Raw genomic sequence first — 22,939 nt, forward strand, 5'->3', positions numbered from 1 at the left:
AATATAGCTACTCTTGCTACCCTTAAAGACTATTATATATTCTTGAAGGAATGAGTATTTACAAGCAATAAGATAATATGGCATGAGTAAGAATGATGAGGGAACTTAAACTATATAAATTTTAGAAGATGCATAGTAAATTTTTTTATTATGGGCAAAGTGAATTACAAATCTTTCACACTATTTAAGCACATAGTAGTAGTGAAAGAGGGGCATTCCCACCACCAGAGTTGTCCTCCCTCCACTCCTGTTCCCAGCATGCATCCCTCTCCCCCTTTCTCTAGCCCCCATAATGCTAGTGCAGCTGTTCCCCCCATGTACAGCTTGATGTAGGATGGGTATCATTTATGTTGTCGTTAATTTTGGATTTTATGTTCAAGTATGATCATTTTTTATTTCCACCAAATGGACATACAACTGACTGGTTTTGGTACCATCCATTTTTCTCACTCCAATTATGATGCTGATCAAGGTGATTCCAGTAATGTGGCTCTATTTGAGATATAAGAAGAGATATGGAGGAGTCTGTCCAGGTTCTGTAAGTTTCCCTTTGGAAGAAGAAAGGAGAAAGAAGAAAAAGAGAAGAAAAATTAACAAAACAAAATAAAACGAGACAAGACAAAAAAAAATGAAACAAACAAACAAAAAAAAACAGTAAGGGAGTAACAAAGAAGTGAAAAAAGATTGAGGACAAAAAAAGAGCAAACCAAAAAGAGAAAAAAAAAAACATACCAGCAACTTCTTAAAAAAGGGTTGTTTCTTCTTTTCTTTTTTTCCCTTTTTGCATAGGCACATAAACATTGGGGAAATTAGAGTGAAAATTCCCTTGGCATAAGAGATACATGGTTGCTCTGTCCTTGAATCATACTGCCATGGAGCAACTACAGGCTCCGTACTTACTCTTTTACACACCTTAAGGTCTTTTTATGGTGCCAGAAGACTTTCTGCTCAGGTGTGGGTGATGACATCCCGTCTCTATAGCTGAAAATCTTTTTATTTGCATAGGGCAAAGACTAGGGGATTGGACTTTCTTTCTTTCTTTCTTTCTTTCTTTCTTTCTTTCTTTCTTTCTTTCTTTCTTTCTTTCTTTCTTTCTTTCTTTCTTTCTTTCTTTCTTTCTTTCTTTCTTTCTTTCTTTCTTTCTTTCTTTCTTTCTTTCTTTCTTATTTCTTTCTTTATTTCTTTCTTTCTACTTTCTTTCTTTCTTTCTTTCTTTCTTTCTTTTTTCCTTTTTCCTTTTCTCTTTCATTCTTTCTTTTTCATTCTTATTCTTTCTTTCTTTCTTCCTTTCTTTCTTTCTCTTTTTTCCTTTTTTTCTTTCATTCTTTCTTTTTTCATTCTTTCTTATTTTTTCTTCCTTTCTTCCCTTTCTTTTCTTCCTTCTTTCTTTCTTTTTCTTTTTCTTTTTCTTTCTTTCTTTCTTTCTTTCTTTCTTTCTTTCTTTCTTTCTTTCTTTCTTTCTTTCTTTCTTTCTTTCTTTCTTTCTTTCTTTCTTTCTTTCTTTCTTTCTTTCTTTCTTTCTTTCTTTCTTTCTTTCGTTTCCTTGTTTTTTAATGGTTCTAGGATTTCTGTTTCATCACTGTTGTTGTAATCAGTCTTCTGTGGTTAGTGTAAATACTTTTAAATAAAAATAAATATGACATAAAGAAATTGTGGGTAATGAACAACTGTAGATATGTCTAATTCATGATAAATTAGAAAAAATATCAAAATTAAATAAATTTCAGGATACCAACTGTGTAATCATGGGATTCTTTTTTTTTTTTTTAATTTTTTTTTATTTAAACACCTTGATTACATACATGATTGTGTTTGGGTTTCAGTCATAAAAGGAACACCACCCATCACCAGTGCAACATTCCCATCACCCAAGTCCCAAATCTCCCTCCTCCCCACCCAACCCCCGCCTGTACCCTAAACAGGCTCTACATTTCCCTCATACATTAAGTACAATGAACAACAGGATCCTAAATTGCTTTTAATTGTTTGTAGGTCTGGCTCATGAGTATCTATGAACACCTCTCTAGATCTATTAATGAATATGAGGTAGGCTTGAAGAATAAAAGTCTCACAATAGGAAGCTCCTTTTCCTTTTAGAAACTAATATTGCAATTAATATTAACATTAAGAGTGAAATTCTGACTTAATATGAATTGAAAATCTGAAAATAAAGAATAGTCTGTTGAATAAAAAAATATGTAGTGCATGCAATTGGATGATATATTAGAAATTTCATATAACAAAAAAAGAAATTGAATATAACCTGAGTATAAACTTTGACTTTGTGCTTATATCTACCTATTATGAATAAAAAATAAAGTCATTCAAAGATTCATACTAATCTAAATATGTTTAGTAATCTAAGTATACTAAGTAGCAAATATCTAGCTTGTGTAGTTGAGCATACACAAGTTGATAATCTAGTTTCCACTGATTTTAGCATATGCCACAGTTTGCTCTTTAGCATTCCAAAGCAAAGAAGATTGATATAGTGGAGAAAACAAAAATAATGAGACACATTAGAAAGGTAATATGCATTAATTAAGAGATACTTATTGCTTTCCAGTGCAAGCATTTTATTCACTTGCTACTTAGAAATGCTGAGTAAATTATCAAGCTACTCCTTAAATCTGTAATGAAAGCAAGCTAATATACACTTATAAACATAACTTTAAGAAATAAACAAAATGTATACAAACTCCCTGATACCAATATGACATTCATTAAAACTTATCTGTATATATTATTGTTTATATCATGTTAATGTATTATATTGTAGAATTTTTTTAGATATGATGTCACACATAAAACCCATAAATTATATAACCTTTAAATTCATTATTCTAGGCCTTGCTATAGTGAGATTTATAGTTCAAAAACAATAGTTGGGCAAAAATGTTTCATGAAAATGAATTGAACTCTAAACTGAATTGATTTTAGGTGCTATGATTTTTATGTTATAAGGATTAAAATGCATAACCATTTAATTACCTTTATATAAAACCTGACATATATGTAAGACCAATTTCTTGGCAGGGAAATTTGATATTTAAGGTATCACTGAATCATGCCACTTATTTTTAAGATGAACACTTTTTAGATGTCAACTAACTATCCAACTGCCTTTATCAGAAAATTATCTGTTCACCTCCTCTTCCATTTTTTGAAGTGGCCTTTGCCTTTTTTGTTGTCACAAATCTTTGTAAGAGATCTGTATATCTTGTCTATAATACTTTATCTGACATATTACCTGATAACTTCTTCAGATAGCTTCAGAAATGGGAAACTTGCTTTAAAGTAAAATTAAACTTTTGAGTCATTCTCTTCTCATCCATACAATACAAGGTGATCATGGAAGTATTCCCAATATCATTGCACTTATAAGAAGCACTAAGTAATTTGCATTTAATTCAAGGTTTCCTGAAGAAAATGCCTATGATTTATTCTTCTAATTGTGGCTTGGCAAGGAAATTAACATATCTGATACACAGAAGAGCAGAGGTAGGTTAAATTCAGAGGCTAATCGTGAGGATATCTAAAGAAATTTCAGCGGAGCGTTCCTTCAATGATGAATGCTGAGCATAGCCTGAATGCAACTGGAAGTATTTGGTAGTGTGGTCTGGTTAATGAATTGAGTAATTTTAACCAGAATGCATTAAATAGGCACTGATAATCATTGTACAAGCTAAGAGTGTGGAGCTGTCAGCTCTCAGCACTTAGCTTAAGTCTAAATATAAGACTCTTATAAACCAATATATGATGCATATTGAAAATTTTAGCATAATATGAAAATATATTAGATAATAAAACCAATGGCAATAAAAGCAGGTTGTATGCATTGAGGATAGAGGCCTTGAATTTATTATTCTTCCAAAGTTAATGTTCTTTCCCATAATGATTTTGCACTTCAGTATATTTTATTCAGTAATTTAGACTAGGAGTGCAACATGCAATACCAAACCTTAATATAGAGATATAAAAGTATACTTGTGGCATATGTTTACATATACCTTTGTATACATGATTATAGAAAAAGTCAGGAAAGAAAGGAGAAGAAACAACTCACATTATTTCTAAGAGTTGGTTCTAGTAGTGAAACTTCAAGGGAAAAAAATCAATAAAATATTGTTTATTTAGCCACTACAAAAATATGAGTGTTTCCAAATCAACTAATTTTCTCTTAGAATAGCACCAAACTATTGAGAGGTCAGTAGGTTAAAGAAACTAACAATTTGGGCCTGGAGAGATAGCACAGCGGCATTTGCCTTGCAAAAAGCCGATCCAGGACCAAAGGTGGTTGGTTCGAATCCCGATGTCCTATATGGTCCCCCGTGCCTGCCAGGAGCTATTTCTGAGCAGATAGCCAGGAATAACCCCTGAGCACCGCCGGGTGTGCCCCCCCCCCCAAAAAAAAGAAAGAGAGAGAAGAAAAAAAAAGAAGAAACTAACAATTTCATTAAAAAATTATAAATAATAAATAAAAAAATTGTTATAAGTTTATATAAATATAAATGAAGTGAGACTTTTGCATATCTGCTTTTATTAATATCGCAAACATTTAATCTTCAAATTATAAACTTTGAGGGCTTTTCCTGGATAATGTTTTGAGGGCTTATTTTTAATTTCCTGATGATTCTTATAATTCCTCCTATTCCATGGTTCAAAATACTTAATTTCAGACTAATAAATTAATATTCTTAGAGTATCATAAATTTTCAGACAAATGGGTAATGGGATAAACCTTTCCTTGTGTAATTTTAGAGAATGATAAGCATTATTATATACTATAAAAATTATAAACAGTAAGAAAGAAGAAAAAGATCAAGGCATATGTGTCCTTTGAAGACTCTTGGTCTCCAGAATATAAAGAAAACAAATTGAATGAGGAGAATGGCTGATGTAAAATAACAGGAAACAAGTCCTAAGGAAATTCAGATGCATTGGTGGTGTTAATAAAGACATAAATAAATACTCAAGCTACAGTGCCAATAATGAAATCGTAAGACCCAAACCTTAACAACCAAAGCTTAAAATGGTACCTATTAAAATGTCAAGCTGGGGAGGGGAGTGGTAGAATGGGAAGGACTCTGAACATTTCTGGAGTGAAGTTGACAGGCGGTAGGATTGGTACTTAAATACTGTATGTCTAAAATTCAACTATGAATAACTTTTTAAATTGGAGTGCTTTAAATAAAGAAAATTTCCTTTAAGATTATAGACATTAAAAATAAGCCTCCCGGGACCGGAGACATAGCATGGAGGTAAGGTGTTTGACTTGCAAACAGAAGGACGATGGTTAGAATCCCCGCATCCTATGTGGTCCCCTGAGCCTCCCAGGAGCAATTTCTAAGCTCATAACCAGGAGTAACCTCTGAGCACTGCTGAGTTTGACACTCCCCCCCCCAAAAAAAAAGCCTCCTTTAATAATTCTATTGAGGTAGGAGCAGACTCTTGGGGAAAATAGAAAAAAAAAATTTGTGCAATGCTTTTTGAATGAGAGGGGAAAAAGTAGATGTACTCAGCATGAATAGGAGTAAGTTGCTACAGAGACCAAAATGCTCAAATGAACATGGGGTAATGTTTTACTGGGTGCCATCTACTTCCCACTCAGTATATGCCTTGTTACTCACTGGTTAAAAACACCCTTAAATGTAATACTTTGAATTTGTGTTTAAACTATTTGTTCTTCACCCACCCCAGGGAATGGTCTGGCTTTCAGGAAAATGTGCTTGTATATTTGTAAGTTTCCTCCACTGAACTATCACCTTCTTAAAAGCAGGTTTGTGTGTTAAAATTCCAGAACCGGTTTCACACCCTTCAGTGTATGTGGATTATTTTCTGTGTAGGCATTTTCTTCCAGACCTGTGTCTCTCCAGTGTTCTGTCTTGGAGCATGAGGCTATCTGTAAAATCACCCTTCTTGCCATATTTCCAACCCCAGGTGGACGAGTTTGAATCAAGATTACACATGAAATAATCCAAAACAGGCTAAAATATAAAACACATATAGTCTGGCAATCTTCTACCTTGTATCTCAACAAAGCTGCCTGCCAGAACTATTTTTATTGTGTAGAGACCACCCCCAGGTGGTCCATTAAGGACATAATAAGGGTAGATAATTCAGGCTATTCTGAGCCTGTCCTGCTTAGGTTTATATATAAAACAATCTTTGGGGAGAAAACAAGTTGAAACAAACAGATACAAAGAAATTAAGGATGATCTTTATTTTAGGTAAAATAAGACATAATCTAACAGCTACCTTTTACAGGGTAATAATTTAATTTTTGTTTCTTTTTTCCTGGCCGAGTCATAAATGTCATGGTGGTCATTAGGTAGGGAAGTTTAATGGGTATCTGTAGTCCAAATATAAAAGAAATGACTCAGTTTTGTAGTAGTAATTTTATTATATTTTGGTGAGATGGGACTATTAGCTTTGCAGAAAAAAATGTGGGGCCTTCATTCTTTATTCTGTGCACTGGTATTTTGTTGGAGATAGGAGATAAATTGGGGTCACTTCCTATTTGAGAAATACTAAATAAGACTTGTCTACTCGGAGCCATTTTCAATCCCTGTCAATGTCACTTATAAAGTACGATACAAAACAATATATAACTGGAAATATGTCTTTATTTAATCTCTGTGAGCTTTGTCTGTTTAGTACTCTTAAAAATTGACTTTACTGGGGCAGAGCGATAGCATATGGTTGGACAGCAGTAGGGCATTTGCCTTGCATGCAGCCGATCCAGAATAGAGGGTGGTTCAAATCCCGGAGTCCAATATGGTCCCCCAAGCCAGCAGAGATATCTCAGCGCATAGCGGGGAGTAACCTCTGAGTGTCACTGTGTGTGCTCCCCAAACAAAACAAAAACAATAGAAACAAAAAGTTGACTTTACTAAAATACTACTGAACAAGCAAGCAAAATTAAACAAATTAAATTAAGAAACTTCTCAAAAGAAATTATGATCAGAATACAAATGAAAGAAATTACTACCTACTATCTTTCTGATAATCTATTAATATCTAAGATATACAAGGCACTGGTAGACCTTAATAAGAAAAGAATATCTAGTCCCATGAAAAGATAGGGAGATGAGAGAAACAGAACTTTTCTCAAAGAAGAAATACAAATTTCCAAGAGGTATGTGAAAAAAAAAAAAGCTCCACATCACTAATCATTACAGAGATGCAAATCAAAACAACACTGTGGTATCACCTCAGAGATTGGTTTGCATCAATAACATCAAGAGCAGCTAGTGCTGGTAAAGATTCTAGAAGAAAAAAAAATCTCATTCATTACTGGTGGAAATGTCAAATAGCCCCACCTTTGGAGAAAAAAATATAGACATTTCTTAAAAGCAAAACCAACAAAACACAATGAAGAAAATGTATCTGTGGTATGTCCATTGCAGTACTATTCACAATAGCCAGAATCTGGAAGCAACCCAATTGTTCAAGAACAGATGAATGGGGAAAGAAATCATGCTATATCTGCACAATGAAATGTAACTGGTAGAAAAAAAATTAAGTCATAAAATTTGCTTATACATGAGAGACATGGAGAATATCGTGCTGAGTGAAATGAGTCAGAAAGGGACAGACATCAAATAATCACATTATCTGTGAGATATTTTTTTAAAAGCATAGCATGGAAATAATACCCAAAGAAAATAGATGTAATTGAGGAGGAAGTGCAGTTAAGAGAGAGAAGGAACCACTATAATAATAGTTGGAAATTATCATTCTGGACAAGAACTAGGAAATGAACGGAAGTAAAGTGATATGCATGACATCCCTTTAGTAACAGTATTGCAAAGCACACCCGGTGCCTCATAAGAAAAATGAGGGGATAAAGGAAGAAAAACGTCTCCCTCCCGTGGGCAGGACACTGGAGAGTAATGGAAGAATTAGCACCGGTGAAGGGAAGGCTGTTGGAACACTGTATGACTAAAACTCAATTAACTATCTCATGGTAATTTAATTAAAACTTAAATTTACCAAGAGATAATTGACATTTAATAAAATTCAATCCTAAATATATACTTACTTGTATTAAAATATATCCTTAAAGCACAGTCAAATGTATACGACAGTGTATACATTTGAAGAATGGAAACCCTAATCAAACACAGGTTATTTATTCCACAATGGAATCAGTTTATTCCAAAGGATTAGATTGTCTTCTTTTTTTTAAGTATGCCTGAGCAAGACTTTTCCATCAAGTGTTACCTTGATGTGGAGAGCTAAGAGTCAATTTTGTCCTTTTGGAGCTCAGAGAAGTGTTGTCATTATAACAGAATACAGATTATTTTAACAAAAGTGAGGGTCTAAATTAGGCTGGGAGCTTGCCATGACTCATTTTGTTATTTACCCAAAGACTTAATCATTGCTTCTCTTTAAAATTACACAAAAGAGGGGCCGGGAAGGTGGTGCTAGAAGTAAGGTGTCTGCCTTGCAAGCACTAGTGTAGGACGGACCATGGTTCGATCCCCGGCATCCCATATGTTCCCCCCCAAGCCAGGAGCGATTTCTGAGCGCATAGCCAGGAGTAACTTCTGAGCGTCAAATGGGTGTGTCCCCCCAAAAAAAAAATTTACACAGAAGAGTGAAGTTTGGAGATATCTGAAAACGTGCATTCTCTGAGAATCTTATCCTTTTACTGTTAAAGGAATGATGAAATAATCCCTCTTCTTGTTAAGAGAAAAATATCAAACCTATTTTATTTTTTTGAGGGCAGGAGGCATGATTGACCTTGTTCAGGGCTTACTCCTGACTCCACTCAGGGATAACTTCTGACTTTCCTGGGAACACCATAAGGGATACTAGAGATCAAACTGGAGCTTGACAGCGTGCATGGCAATCATCATAATCATTCATTATGCTATCACCCCATCCCAACACATTTTCTCGAGATTCAGATCCTATTATGCAATTTACATATCATGTTTCTTTCATTTTAAAATTTGGTGCGGACCTCAAAGGAAATAGTGCCCAGAATACAAGAGCCACCCACTGAGTGGGAGAAACTATTCACCCAATACCCATCAGATAAGGAGCTAATATCCAAAATATACAAGGAACTGACAGAACTTTACAAGAAAAAAACATCTAACCCCATCAAAAAATGGGGAGAAGAAATGAACAGACACTTTGACAAAAAAGAAATACAAATGGCTAAAAGGCACACGAAAAAAAAAATGTTCCACATCACTAATCATCAGGGAGATGCAAATCAAAACAACTATGAGGTATCATCTCACACCACAGAGATTGGCACACATCAGGAAAAATGAGAACAAGCAGTGCTGGTGGGGATGTGGAGAGAAAGGAACTCTTATTCACTGCTGGTCGGAATGCCATCTGGTCCAACCTTTGTGGAAAGCGATATGAAGATTTCTCCAAAAGCTGGAAGTTGAGATCTCATATGATCCAGCTATACCACTCTTAGGGATATATCCTAGGAACACAAAAATACAATACAAAAATCCCTTTCTCACACCTATATTCATTGCAGTGTTATTTACAATAGCCAGACTCTGGAAACAGCCTAGATGTCCCTCAATAGATGAATGGTTAAAGAAACTATGGTACATACACACAATGGAATATGACACAGCCAAATACTACGCAGCCAGAAAAGATGAAGTCATGAAATTTTCCTTGCACGGAAGTATATGGAATCTATTATGCTGAGTGAAATAAGTCAGGGAGAGAGATAAACACAGAGTAGTCTCACTCATCTATGGGTTTTGAGAAAAATGAAAAACATTTGTGTAATGATTCGCAGAGACAAAATAAAGGAGGACTGGAGGGTCCAGTTCCCAACATGAAGCTCACCACAAAGATCGTTTAGTGCAGTCACAGAAAAAATTACACTGAGAACTATCATAACAAAATGTGACTGAATGAGGGAAGTTGAAAGCCTGTCTAGAGTACAGGCTGGTGTAGGGTGGGGAGGAAGGACACTTGGGATATTGATTATGGGAATTTTGTACTGGTGAAGGATTTTATATGTATATATAAATATATATTAATTTAATTAATGTATATAATTACTATATATTAAAAATCAAAAAAAAGAAAAGATAAGGCCTCCCAATTCTTACCACAGGTTATGTTCTTTACAATGATTGTATAGAAAGAGGAGATACAGTAAATGCACCCCATATACACCTCAACACAGGCCCTTTGCCTGGTCTGTACTGTGAATTGGGAAACAAAAAAAATTTGGTGCGGAATGGTACTCCAATGGATGCTTACTTTGCACACAGTCAACCTAGGTTCAATCCCTTGAGTTATAGATGGTCTTCTAAGCCATATTAGGAGTATTCCTGGATACAAAATGGTGAGTTAGCTCTAAGTACTGCTGAGAGTGTCCCCAAAAAATATAAAATAAAATTTAAAATGTTTAAGATTTCTTTAAAATCTCATTTAATATCCATCTAAATAATATTTGATCATTTTTCTTCCAAATTTAATTCCAGGTAAATTCACAATACATAGTAATCTTTTCTTTTCTTTGGCTCAATTTTAATTTTTAGATTACTCCTCCAACAAACAAATAAATTTGATTTCCTAAAAGGTGAATTTTGCATTCACCTCAGCAGCACTTCAATATACATATATTATAAAAATTATATATATATATGTGATAATTATATTAAGTTATTAATAAAATATATAAAGACTTTCTTTCTCAAAAGAGTATAAAATAAAACTACTCCCAGACAAAGGATTAATTTAAAATGTGACTTTGCAATAAGTTTTAAATCAGTCATGGAGAAAGAAAATAAAAGAAAAACAAGTCTCTTTTTATTTTTGTCTGGGATAAGCCCAAAATCTCTCAACAATCTACTTTTCAGTCCATATAGACTACAGCACTAAAAACCAGAGTTAATTGTTAATTTCATCAAAACCACAGACTGAATTTTTATTTCTACTGGGAGTGATTTTACCTCAGAGATAATACACTCCTGAGTTCAAAATAGGAATTTTCTTGTTCAGCCAGCATTTTTGGAATTATCATATGCCTATCAAAGGCAGATGTTTTGTGACTTTAATTCCTGAATTCTTATTTTAAGTATTTCTCCATATACATTACTAATGAGTTTGTTGTATGGTATGGGTCAAAGAAAAAGTATTTAAAATATTTTTAAACTGCTCTTCATATTATTATGGTGATAACATATTTTTTCTTTCTCCTAAGAAGAGTGTTTTAGATATTGCTTGAATATAATATAAATAAAACTGTTTTTGATAGGAACAGATTTGCTGTCAAATTCCAGATGTCTTTGTTGCTCTTCAGTTTTGTTTAAGTTAAATAACCTTTGTAAACTTTGGTATGAAACTCTGGTATGTGGAAATGACAATCATCTACAGGGTATAAAGAGGAGGACATTTGGTCCCTTGGGTATTTCACCTTTTATGGTGATTGTCACCATTTTGATTTTGATACAGCTACTCTCAAATTACTTTCTCTTTAAAAACCACCTTTGCTCAGTCTCAGCCCTGTACAGTAATTTAAATTTGATTTATTATGGTTGTGATTTTATTTTTAGATGATGAATTCAATTTGTAACATTCATAGTCCTGTAGATATTCATGCAACACACGTGTCAAAATTTGGAATATAAAGTGACTGGAAAAATTGTCTTATGTAATTTATAGATGATAGTCACTGATACATCTGTGTTAATTGAGGTCTAGATGTATTCCTCAACTCATATAATGTGCCTGAGAGTTTAGGCTGCAGAACCGGGTGGTAGTTATGTCTCATTAAGTATGTACTAATTTTTCTTTATAAATCCGCCCCAAATCACAATAATTTCAACTTCTATCCTTTCAAAAAATATTACTATCTTGAAAAGCTATCATTATTACTATGCAAATACAACTGTGTCAAACAGTAATTGGTAGAAAAGCAAAATTGGTGAGTAGCCAACATTCTTTTATTTTGTACTTCTGTATTAATAAATTTTCTGATAAATTCTGTATAATTCTGCTATTGAGGTGCCCATCTTTTTAGGATCATCCAAAAAATAGAAGAAACAGAAACTCTCAGAAATAGTTTCTTTTTTTAAATTTATTTATTTAAACAAATTTATTACATATGTGATTATATTTGAGTTTCAGTCATGTAAAGAACACCACCCATCACCAGTGCAATATTCCCATCACCAATGTCCCAAATCTCCCTCCTCCCCACCCAACCCCCGCCAGTACTCTAGACAGGCTTTCTATTTCCCTCGTACATTCTCATTATTAGGATAGTTCAAAACGTACTTATTTCTCTAACTAAACTCATCCCTGTTTATGGTGAGCTTCATGAGGTGAGCTGTAACTTCCAGCTCTTTTCTCTTTCGATTCTGAAAGTTATTATTGCAAGAATGTTTTTCATTATTCTTAAAACCCATAAATGAGTGTGACCATTCTGTTTCTTTCTCTCTCTCTCTCTCACTCTCTCTCTGATTTATTTTCGCTCAGCATAATAGATTCCATGTACATCCATTTATAGGAAAATTTCATGACTTCATCTCTCCTGACAGCTGCATAATATTCCATTGTGTATATGTACCACAGTTTCTTTAGCCATTCATCGGTTGAAGGGTATCTTGGCTGTTTCCAGAGTGTTGCTATGGTAAATAGTGCTGCAATGAATATAGGTATAAGGACAGAATTTTTATATTGTATTTTTTTTTTGTTTCTAGGGTATATTCCTAGGAGTGGTATAGCTGGGTTGTATGGAAGCTCGATTTTCAGTTTTTGGAGGAATCTCCATATTGCTTTCCATAAAGGTTGAACTAGACGGCATTCCCACCAGCAGTGGATAAGAGTTCCTTTCTCTCCACATCCCCGCCAACACTGCTTGTTCTCATTCTTTGGGATGTGTGCCAATCACTGGGGTGTGTGGTGGTACCTCATAGTTGTTTTGATTTGCATCTCCCTGATGATTAGTGATGTGGAGCATTTTTTCATGTGTCTTTTGGCCATTTGTATTTCTTCTTTGTCAAAGTGTCTGTCCATTATTTCTCGCAATTTTTTGAAGGGATTAGATGTTCTTTTTTGTAAATTTCTGTCAGTTCCTTGTATATTTTGGATATTAGCCCCTTGTCTGATGGGTATTGGGTGAATAGTTTCTCCCACTCAGTGGGGGGCTCTTGTATCCTGGGCGCTATTTATTTTGAGGTGCAGAAGCTTCTCAGTTTAATATATTCCCATCTGTTAATCTCTGCTTTCACTTGCTTGGAGAGTGAAGTTTCCTCTTTGAAGATGCCTTTAGTCTCAATGTCCTGGAGTGTTTTACCTATGTGTTGTTCTATGTACCTTATGGTTTTGGGTCTGATATCGAGGTCTTTCATACATTTGGATTTAACCTTCGTACGTGATGTTAGCTGGGGTCTAATTTCAATTTTTTTGCAAGTGGCTAGCCAGTTATGCCAACACACCTTGTTGAAGAGGCTTTCTTTGCTCCTTTCAGAATTTCTTGCTCCTTTATCAAAAATTAGGTGATTGTAAGTCTGGGGAACATTCTCTGAGTATTCAAGCCTATTCCACTGATTTGAGGGCATGTCTTTATTCCAATACCATGCTGTTTGAAAACTATAACTTTGTAGTAAAGTTTAAAGTTGGGGAAAGTAATTTCTCCCATATTCTTTTCCCCAATGATTGCTTTAGTTATTCTAGGGTGTTTATTGTTCCATATGAATTACAAAAGTGCCTGATGTACTTCTTTGAAGAATGTCATGGGTATCTTTATGGGGATTGCATTAAATCTGTTCAATGCTTTGGGGAGTATTGCCATTTTAATTATGTTAATCTTGCCAATCCATGAGCAGAGTATGTGCTTCCATTTCCATGTGTCCTCTCCTATTTATTGGACCAGAGTTTTATGGTTTTATTTGTATAGGTCTCTCATTTTTAGTCAAGTTTATTCCAAGATATTTGAGTTTGTTTGACACTATTGTGAATGGGATTGTTTTCTTAATGTCCATTTCTTCCTTATTACTATTGGTGTATAGAAAGGCCATTGATTTCTGTGTGTTAATTTTGTAGCCTGCCACCTTGCTATATGAGTCTATTGTTTCTAGAAGCGTTTTCATAGACTTTAGGGTTTTATAGGTAGAGTAACATGTCATCTGCAAACAGCGAGAGCTTGACTTCTTCCTTTCCTATCTGGATTCCCTTGATATCTTTTTCTTGCCTAATTGCTATAGCAAATACTTCCAGTACTATGTTGAATAGGAGTGGTGAGAGAGGACAGCCTTGTCTTGTGCCAGAATTTAGAGGAAAGGCTTCCATTTTTTCTCCATTGAGGACAATATTTGCCTCTGGCTTATGGTAGATGACCTTAGCTATGTTGGGAAAGGTTCCTTCCATTCCCATCTTGTTGAGAGTTTTAATCAAGAATGGGTGTTGGACCTTATCAAATGCTTTCTCTGTGTCTATTGATATGATCATGTAATTTCTATTTTTCTTGTTGTTGATATTGTGTATTATGTTGATAGATTTACAGATGTGAAACCAGCCTTGCATTCCTGGGATGAAACCTACTTGATCATAGTGGATGATCTTCTTAATGAGGCATTGAATCCTATTTTCCAGGATTTTGTTGAGGATCTTTGCATCTGTATTTATCAGCGATATTGGTCTGTAATCTTCTTTTTTCATAGCATCTCTGTCTGGTTTAGGTATCAAGGTGATGTTGGCTTCATAAAATCTATTTGGAATTGTTACTGTTTTTTCATTTTATAAAAGAGTCTTGCCAGGATTGGTAGAAGTTCCTCTTGAAAGGTTTGAAATAATTCATTAGTAAATCCATCTGGGCCTGGACTTTTGTTTTGGGGCACACATTTGATTACTGTATTAATTTCCTCAATAGTGATGGCTGTGTTTAGATATGCTACATCCTCTTCATTCAACCATGGAAGATTATAAGAGTTCAAAAATTTATGCATTTTTTCCAGGTTTTCATTTTTAGTGGCATAGAGTTTCACAAAGTAGTTTCTGATTACCCTTTGGATCTCTACCATATCAGTAGTGATCTCTCCTTTTTCATTCCTAATATGAGTTATCAAGTTTCTCTCTCTTTCTTTGTTAGTTTTGCCAGTGGTCTATCAATCTTGTTTATTTTTTTAAGAACCAACTTCTGCTTTTGTTGATATTTGGATCATTTTTTTGGGTTTCCACTTCATTGATTTCTGCTCTCAGCTTTGTTATTTCCTTCTGTGTTGCTATTTTTGGGTCCTTTTGTTGAGTACTTTCAAATTCTATGAGCTGTGTCATTAAGTTATTCAGATATGCCCCTTCTTCTTTCCTGATGTGTGCTTGCAAAGCTATAAATTTTCCTCTCAGTACCGCTTTTGCTGTGTCCCATAGGTTCTGATAGTTTGTGTGTCCATTGTCATTTGTTTCTAGGAAGGTTTTAATTTCCTCTTTGATTTCATCTCGGACCCACTGTTTATTCAGTATGAGGCTGTTTAACTTCCAGGTATTAAAGTTTTTTTTCTGTGTCCCTTTGTAGTTCACATACAATTTCAGGGCCTTGTGGTCAGCAAAGGCAGCCTGCAAAATTTCTATCCTCTTGATATTATGGAGGTATGTTTTATGTGCTAGCCTGTAGTTTATCCTGGAGAATGTCCCATGTACATTAGAGAAAAATGTGTATACAGGCTTCTGGGGGCGGAGTGTCCTGTATATTTCTACTAGGCCTCTTTCTTCCATTTCTCTGTTCAGGTCTAGTATATTCTTGTTGGGTTTCAGTCTGGTGGACCTGTCAAATGTTGACAATGCCGTGTTGAGGTCTCCCACAATTATTGTGTTGTTATTGATGTTATTTTTCAGATTTGTCAACAATTTTATTAAATAATTTGCTGGCCCCTCATTCAGTGTATATATGTTTAGGAGAGTGATTTCTTCCTGCTGTACGTATCCCTTGATTAATACAAAATGTCCATCTTTGTCCCTTACAACTTTCCGAAGTATAAAGTTTGCATCATCTGATATTAGTATGGCCACTCCAGCTTTTTTATGGGTGTTGTTTTCTTAGATGATTTTCCTCCAGCCTTTTACTTTGAGTCTATGTTTGTTCTGACTATTCAGGTGCATTTTTTGTAGGCAGCAGAAGGTTGGATTGAGTTTTTTGATCCATTTAGCCACTCTGTGTCTCTTAACTGGTGCATTTAGTCCATTGTCATTGAGAGAAAGAATTGTCATGGGAGTTATTGCCATCTTTATATCGAAGTTTGGTGTGTCTGTTGGTCAGTCTTGTCTTAAAGTAGGCCGTTCAGTTTTTCTTCTAAGAATGGTTTTGAGTCTGTAAAGTTTCTGAGCTGCTGTTTTTCTGTGAAACCATGTATTGTTCCTTCAAACCTGAAAGTGAGTTTGGCTGGGTGCAGTATTATAGGCAAAGCATTTATTTCATTGAGTTTTGTCACTATGTCCCACCACTGCTTTCTGGACTTGAGTGTTTCTGGTGACAGGTCTGCAGTAAATCTCAAGGATGTTCCATTTCCTTGAATGTAATTTTTCTTTTCAATCTTGCTGCTTTCAGAATTCTTTCTTTATCTGTGGGATTCATCATTGTGACTAGGATGTGTCTTGGGGTGTTTTTTCTGGGGTCTCTTTTAGTTGGTACTTATAGGGCATGCAGCATTTGATCACATGTATTCATTAGCTCTGTGAGTTTCTCTTTAATGATGTTCTTGACCGTTGATTCTTCCTGAATATTTTCTTCCTGGGTATCTGGGACTACAATGATTCTTAAGTTGTTTCTGTTGAGCTTATTATAGACTTCTATTTTCATCTGTTCCCATTCTTTGATTAATTTTTCCATTGTTTGATCATTTGCTTTTAGGCTTTTTTCCAATTTCTTCTGCTGTATGAAGTTGTTATTCATCTCATCTTCCAATGTACTAATTCTATCCTCAGCTGCTGTTATCCTGTGGGAAAGCTCAACCATGTTTTTCTTCAATTCATCTACTGAGTTTTTCAGACCTGTTATTTGACCTGAAATTTCAGTTTGGAGTGTTCTGATTTCTATCTAAATATTCTCTTGATTCTTATTAGTGATCTCTTCTATAGTTTCTTTGAGTTCTTTGAACATTTTCTATATTGCGACTCTAAACTTCTTATCTGAGAGACTGACTAGTTGGTTGGTCATGTTCAAGTCATCAGAGTTGCCATCGTCATTCTCTATGTCTGGCGCTGGCCTGCGTTGTTTCCCCATTGTCACACTTGTATTGTGGGTTTTTCTACGTGTTGTGGTTGTATTCATTGGCTAAATGATGTGCACAGCCAGGAAGCGAAGCAGAGTTGCCGTGCTCCTCTGGCTCCACCCTTTCTAGGCTTGTAAACTCACCTCCAGGGAAGGCTCCATTGAAGGAGAGTCGTCCTCAGATGAGCCACACACAGGATAAAATCAGGCCAAAAATGGAGCACAGCACAGAAGACAGGCAGATAGGGGTGCTGGCATCTGAGTTCCCGCAGAGTTCAGCGGTTTCCCCTTTCTGGACACATAAGCTCAGCTCCAGGGAAAGCTCCAGGGAAGGTGAGCTGTCTGCAGATGAGCCACACACAGGATGAAATCAGGCCAAAAATGGAGCACTCCAGGGAAGGCTCCAGGGAAAGCGAGCCATCTGCAATGAGCCACACACAGAATGAAATCAGGCTGGAAATGGAGCACAGCACAAAAGACAGGCAGATAGGGGTGCTGACATCTGAGTTCCAGCAAAGTTTAGCAGCTTCCCCTTTCTGGGCTTGTAAACTCACCTACAGGGAAGGCTACAGGGAAGGTGAGCTGTCTGCAGATGAGCCACACACAGGATGAAATCAGGCCGTAAATGCAGCACAGCACAGAAGACAGACAGATAGGGGTGCTGGCATCTGAGTTTCAGCAGAGTTCAGTGGCTTCCCTCACAAATAGTTTCTATGAAGATAAAATCATCCTGATAGCAAAAGCACAAAAACATTACAAAAATGAGGACTACAGGACAATGTCTACAATAAACAGATGCAAATATCCTCAATAAAATACTAGCAAATATTGGTCAAACAAATTGACCAAGTACAATTCATTTCAGAGTTGCAAGTATGATGTAAAATATGCACGTTAATCAATATAATATACATATCATAAAAGGAATAAGGAAAAATCATATGAAGAAAACAATAGATGTAGGGAGAGCAATTAATAAGGTCCAGAACCAATTAATAATGAAAACTCTGAACAAGATGGGAATTAAAGTAACTTTCCTCAATATAGTCAAGGCTGTTCACCACAAGACCATTGTAAACATTAATGGGGAACAACTAAAAGCCTTTCATCAAAGATCGGGCACAAGACAACACTCCAAGATTTATACCTCAAGTAAAATAGGATGCCAATGGCAAGGGCTATATCATCAAAATTGAATAAGTGGGACTACACCAAACTAAAATGTTTCTGTATGACAAAAGAAACATGGGTAAAATTAGAAGACATCTAATTGAATGGGAAAATTTTTTTGCACTGAACACATCAGATCAAGGTTTGATATCTAAGACATACAAAGTACTCACAAATGTTAACTCCTCAAATTATAAAAGCCCCATAAAAAATGGGGAGGAGGGGCCGGAGAGATAGCATGGAGGTAAGGTTTTTTCCTTTCATACAGAAGGTCATTGGTTTGAAATCGGCATCCCATATGGTCTCCCGAGCTTGCCAGGAGAGATATCTGAGCATAGAGCCAGAAGTAACCCCTGAGCACTGCTGGTTGTGACCCAAAATCCAAAAAGAAAGAAAAAAAGAAAGAAAGAAGGAAAGAAGGAAGGAAGGAAGGAAGGAAGGAAGGAAGGAAGGAAGGAAGGAAGGAAGGAAGGAAGGAAGGAAGAGAGGGATGGAGGGAGGAAGGAAGGAAGGAAGGAAGGTAGGAAGGAAGGAAGGAAGGAAGGAAGGAGGGAGGGAGAGAGGGAGAGAAAGAAAGAAAGAAAGAAAGAAAGAAAGAAAGAAAGAAAGAAAGAAAGAAAGAAAGAAAGAAAGAAAGAAAGAAAGAAAGAAAGAAAGAAAGAAAGAAAGAAAGAAAGAAAGAAAGAAAGAAAATGAGAGAGAGAAAGAAAGAAAGAAAGAAGAAAGAAAGAAAGAAAGAAGAGAGAAAGAAAGAAAGAAAGAAAGAAAGAAGAAAGAGAGAAAGAAAGAAAGAAATAAAGAAAGAAGAAATAGAAATATAATGAGAGAAAGAAAGAGAGAGAGAAAGAAAGAGAGATAGAAAGAAAGAAAGAAAGAAAGAAAGAAAGAAAGAAAGAAAGAAAGAAAGAAAGAAAGAAAGAAGAAAGAGAAAGAAAATGAAAGAAAGAAAGAGAGAGAGAGAGAAAGAAAGAAAGAAAGAAAGAAAGAAAGAAAGAAAGAAAGAAAGAAAGAAAGAAAGAAGAAAGAAAGAAAGAAAGAAAGAAAGAAAGAAAGAAAGAAAGAAAGAAAGAAAGAAAGAAAGAAAGAAAGAAAGAAAGAAAGAAAGAAAGAAAGAAAGAAAGAAAGAAAGAAAGAAAGAAAGAAAGAAAGAAAGAAAGAGAGAAAGAGAGAAAGAAGAAAGAAACCGGGAAGCAATAAACAGACACTATTCTGAGGAAGACCATCATATGGCCAACAGACACATGAAAAAAAATGCTCATCACTTATCCTTGGGGAAATCCAAATCAAGACAACATTGAGATATCATCTTATACCAGTGAAGATGGCGCATATCAAAAATACTGGGAACAATCTGTGTTGGCAGGGCTGTGGTGAGAAGGAACTTTCATCCACGCTGATGGGAATGCTTCCTTTCCAACCCCTATGAAAAAAAGTTTGGAGGGTTCTCAATAAACTCAAAATTGAGCTGCCATATGACCCATATATCCCATTTGTAAGTATCTATCCCCAGAACAGAAACACATTCATTCAAAAGGATGTGTGCACATGAGTATTGATTGCAGCTCTCAGTACAATTATGAAGACTTAGAATCAATCTGGATGTCCAACAACAGACGAGAGAATCATGAAGATGTGGTACACATATACAGTGGAATACGCATATTGCATTTTACAATCATGCAATTTACTGCAACATGGATGGATCTGGAATGTATTATGAAGTAAGCAGAAGAAGGACAGTACAGAATAATATCACATATACGTGATATTAGAATAACAGCATGAAGAAGTGCAATGGTTTAAATGAGAGTTGTCCAAAATTCCTTTGGCTGAAGAGTATAGTGAGTAGAAGGAAAGAAACTGAGTGGAGGAGGAGAAACACAATATTGAAAGAATGAGGTCCAGGAGCTAAGCAGTCCCTCGTAAATTGGTGGAAAAAATAATAGAACAAAACTACATATCCAAGCCAAAGTTAATAACAATGGACTCAAGAGACCCAAACTGTCACAATTTAAACTTTTAATGGGCCTGTTATACTTGCAGGCTTGGGGGCAAATTGTAGTATTTGGAATACACTCCGGGAACATTTTAGACAGAAGTCAACACTGGTGGTTTAATTGGCCCTGATTCATCAAATGTCTGAAACTACGTATGAGGGACTATGTAAATCACAATGGTTTCAGTAAAAGAAAACAAAAAATGAAAAGTAGATCCTCATTAAAGCATTGAAAAAATTTACTAGGGTATCTATCTGGGCCTGAGTTTTTATTTTTGGGAAGCCTTTTATTATAATTTTAATTTTTTAATAATGACAGATCTTTTCAGGTATTCCAAATCATCTTACTTCAAAGTTGTCGGGTAATCTGAGTTTGAAAATTCATACATGTATTCCAAGTTATCTTGTTTAGTGGAATAAAGTTCCTCAAAAAAATCTCTGATTACCTTTTGAATTTCTATGCTATCTTTAGTGAACTCTCCATTTTCATTTTTTTAATTATTAAATTTTTCTTTCTGTTTGACTTATAATTTAACCTTGTATATTTAAAGAACCCAATCTTGCTCTTATTGATATTTTAGATTGTTCTGGGTGTTCAGTTATTAATTTCTGCTCTATTTTTATTATTTTTGTCTGAGTGCCTGCTTTTGGTTATTTTGTTGGACTTTTTTTAATTTCTTAAATTGTTCCTTCTAGTTATATATGTTGAAACTTTATTCTTCCTGATGAATTTGCAAAGCTATACGTTTTCCTTCTAATCCCACTTTTGCATTATCTGATTATTCATGTCTTTATTCTTAATTTTTTTCCAGAAACCTTTTGATTTCCTCCTGATTTCATTTCTTATACACTGGTTATTCAATACTGAGCTGTTTAATTTCCAGCTATTATTTTTATTTCATTTATAATTTCCAGTTATTTCTTCATGTCTGTTTTTAATTCTGTTTCAGTGCATTATGATTTGAGAAGTTAATTTAAAAATTTTCTATTCTTTTGATTTTATGGAAGTACATTTTATGACCTAGCATGTGGTCTATCTTGGAAAATATATATATCCAAGTGCACTGGAGAAGAATATGTATCCTGTTTTCTGGGACTGAAAAGACACTATGCCATTCTATTTCATTTCTTCCTTCAAACCAGTATATTCTTGTTAAGTGTTAGGCTGGTTGTCAAGAGGTGACAGGGCTGTGCTGGCCATTTCTACTACTATAGTGTTGCTATGGATGTCTTTCCTCGAGTCTATTAGCAGTTTTTTTTTTTTTTAAGTATTCTTTCTGGCCCCTCATTGGGTGTATATATGTTCAACTTTGTACACATCTGAAGGGCATTAAGAAATGTTCATCTCTGCCTCTTGTTGTAGCCTGTTAACCCTAAAAACAGGTTTAACCCTAAAATCAGACACTATTGTCTGATATTATGTCCACAGTTTGATTGCTTGTAAATTTGTCTTCCATATATTGATTTTTAGTCTCTGTTCACTCTGACTTTTCAGATTGTTACTTGCAGGCAGAAAATGTTGAATTCAAGTTTCTGTTTCATTTTGACATTCAGTTTCTTGTATCTGGTTCATTTACTCCGTTGGCATTGAGAGAGATGGCTACTATGGGATTTTATTACAATGTATTGGTGTCTTTGGTGAGTTTGTTGGGTCTGCCTTGCCTTACAGTAAACCCTACAGTTCTTTGTGTAAAGTCGGTTTTGAATCTGTAAGGATTCTGTGCTATTGTTTATGCATGAAGTTGTGTAACTTTCCTTCATACATGAATGAAAGTCTGGCTAGGTGAAGTATTCTTAGCAAGGCACTTACTTTGTTGAGGTTGTTTTTCCTATATCCTATCTCTGCCTTTGGACCTGGAGGGTAGCTTGTAATAAATATGCCATATAAATTAAGGATTCTTCCCTGTATGTGCATTCCTCTTTTGATCTTGCTGATTTTAGTATTCTGTCTGTGTTTTTCTCAAAGTTTTAAGGTGCTTTTCTTTGGGTCCCTCTCTCTGGTACATTTTGGGCATCCAGGATGTGGCTAGTAGCACTCTTCAGATCTAGGAAATTCTCCGCAATGATGACTATCACTGTTTATTCTCCATAGAGGTTATTTTGTGATTCTGTGAGACTCAAATAATATTTATATTGTTTCTATTGAATCTATTCCAAAGTTTTATTATCTGTTTGCTTATCTTGAGGAATTTTTTCATATTTTGTTCACTTATTTTAAGGCTTTTTCCAACCTTTTCTGTTGTACAGAGGTGTTAGGCAGCTCCTCTTCCATCTCATTGGTTCTGTCCTCCACTGTTGATATTCTACTGTTGAGACCTCCAGTGAGGTTTTTTTTTTTTTATTTATTTTGCCTACCAAGTTTTTAGTAGTGTTATTTCTGTTTGATTTTTTTATTTCTACTCTTCTATACTCTTGAGTCTTATTGGCTCTTTAGTTGCTTCATTTCATGGTTTCCTTTAGTTCTTTGAACATCTTCCAAGTTGACTTTCAAAATTCTTTATCATTCTTTATCAGAGAGTTTATTTAGGTGCCAAATATTAGTTGCATCTTCATAACTACCATCT

General features: G+C 35.0%; 1 protein-coding gene and 1 non-coding gene across 2 annotated transcripts in view; both read left to right on the top strand.

Moving 5' to 3' along the window:
- THSD7B (thrombospondin type 1 domain containing 7B) overlaps window positions 1-22,939 on the top strand; it is a 957,836-nt gene that overhangs the window by 764,776 nt on the left and 170,121 nt on the right. The gene's annotated exons all lie outside the window — the stretch shown is intronic.
- On the top strand, window positions 10,087-10,219 carry LOC126010164 (small nucleolar RNA SNORA51). Its single transcript, XR_007496295.1, has one exon. It is a non-coding gene; the product is annotated as a small nucleolar RNA SNORA51 (small nucleolar RNA).

The sequence above is a fragment of the Suncus etruscus genome, chromosome 5 (assembly GCF_024139225.1).
Source record: "Suncus etruscus isolate mSunEtr1 chromosome 5, mSunEtr1.pri.cur, whole genome shotgun sequence".
NCBI lineage: Eukaryota > Metazoa > Chordata > Mammalia > Eulipotyphla > Soricidae > Suncus > Suncus etruscus.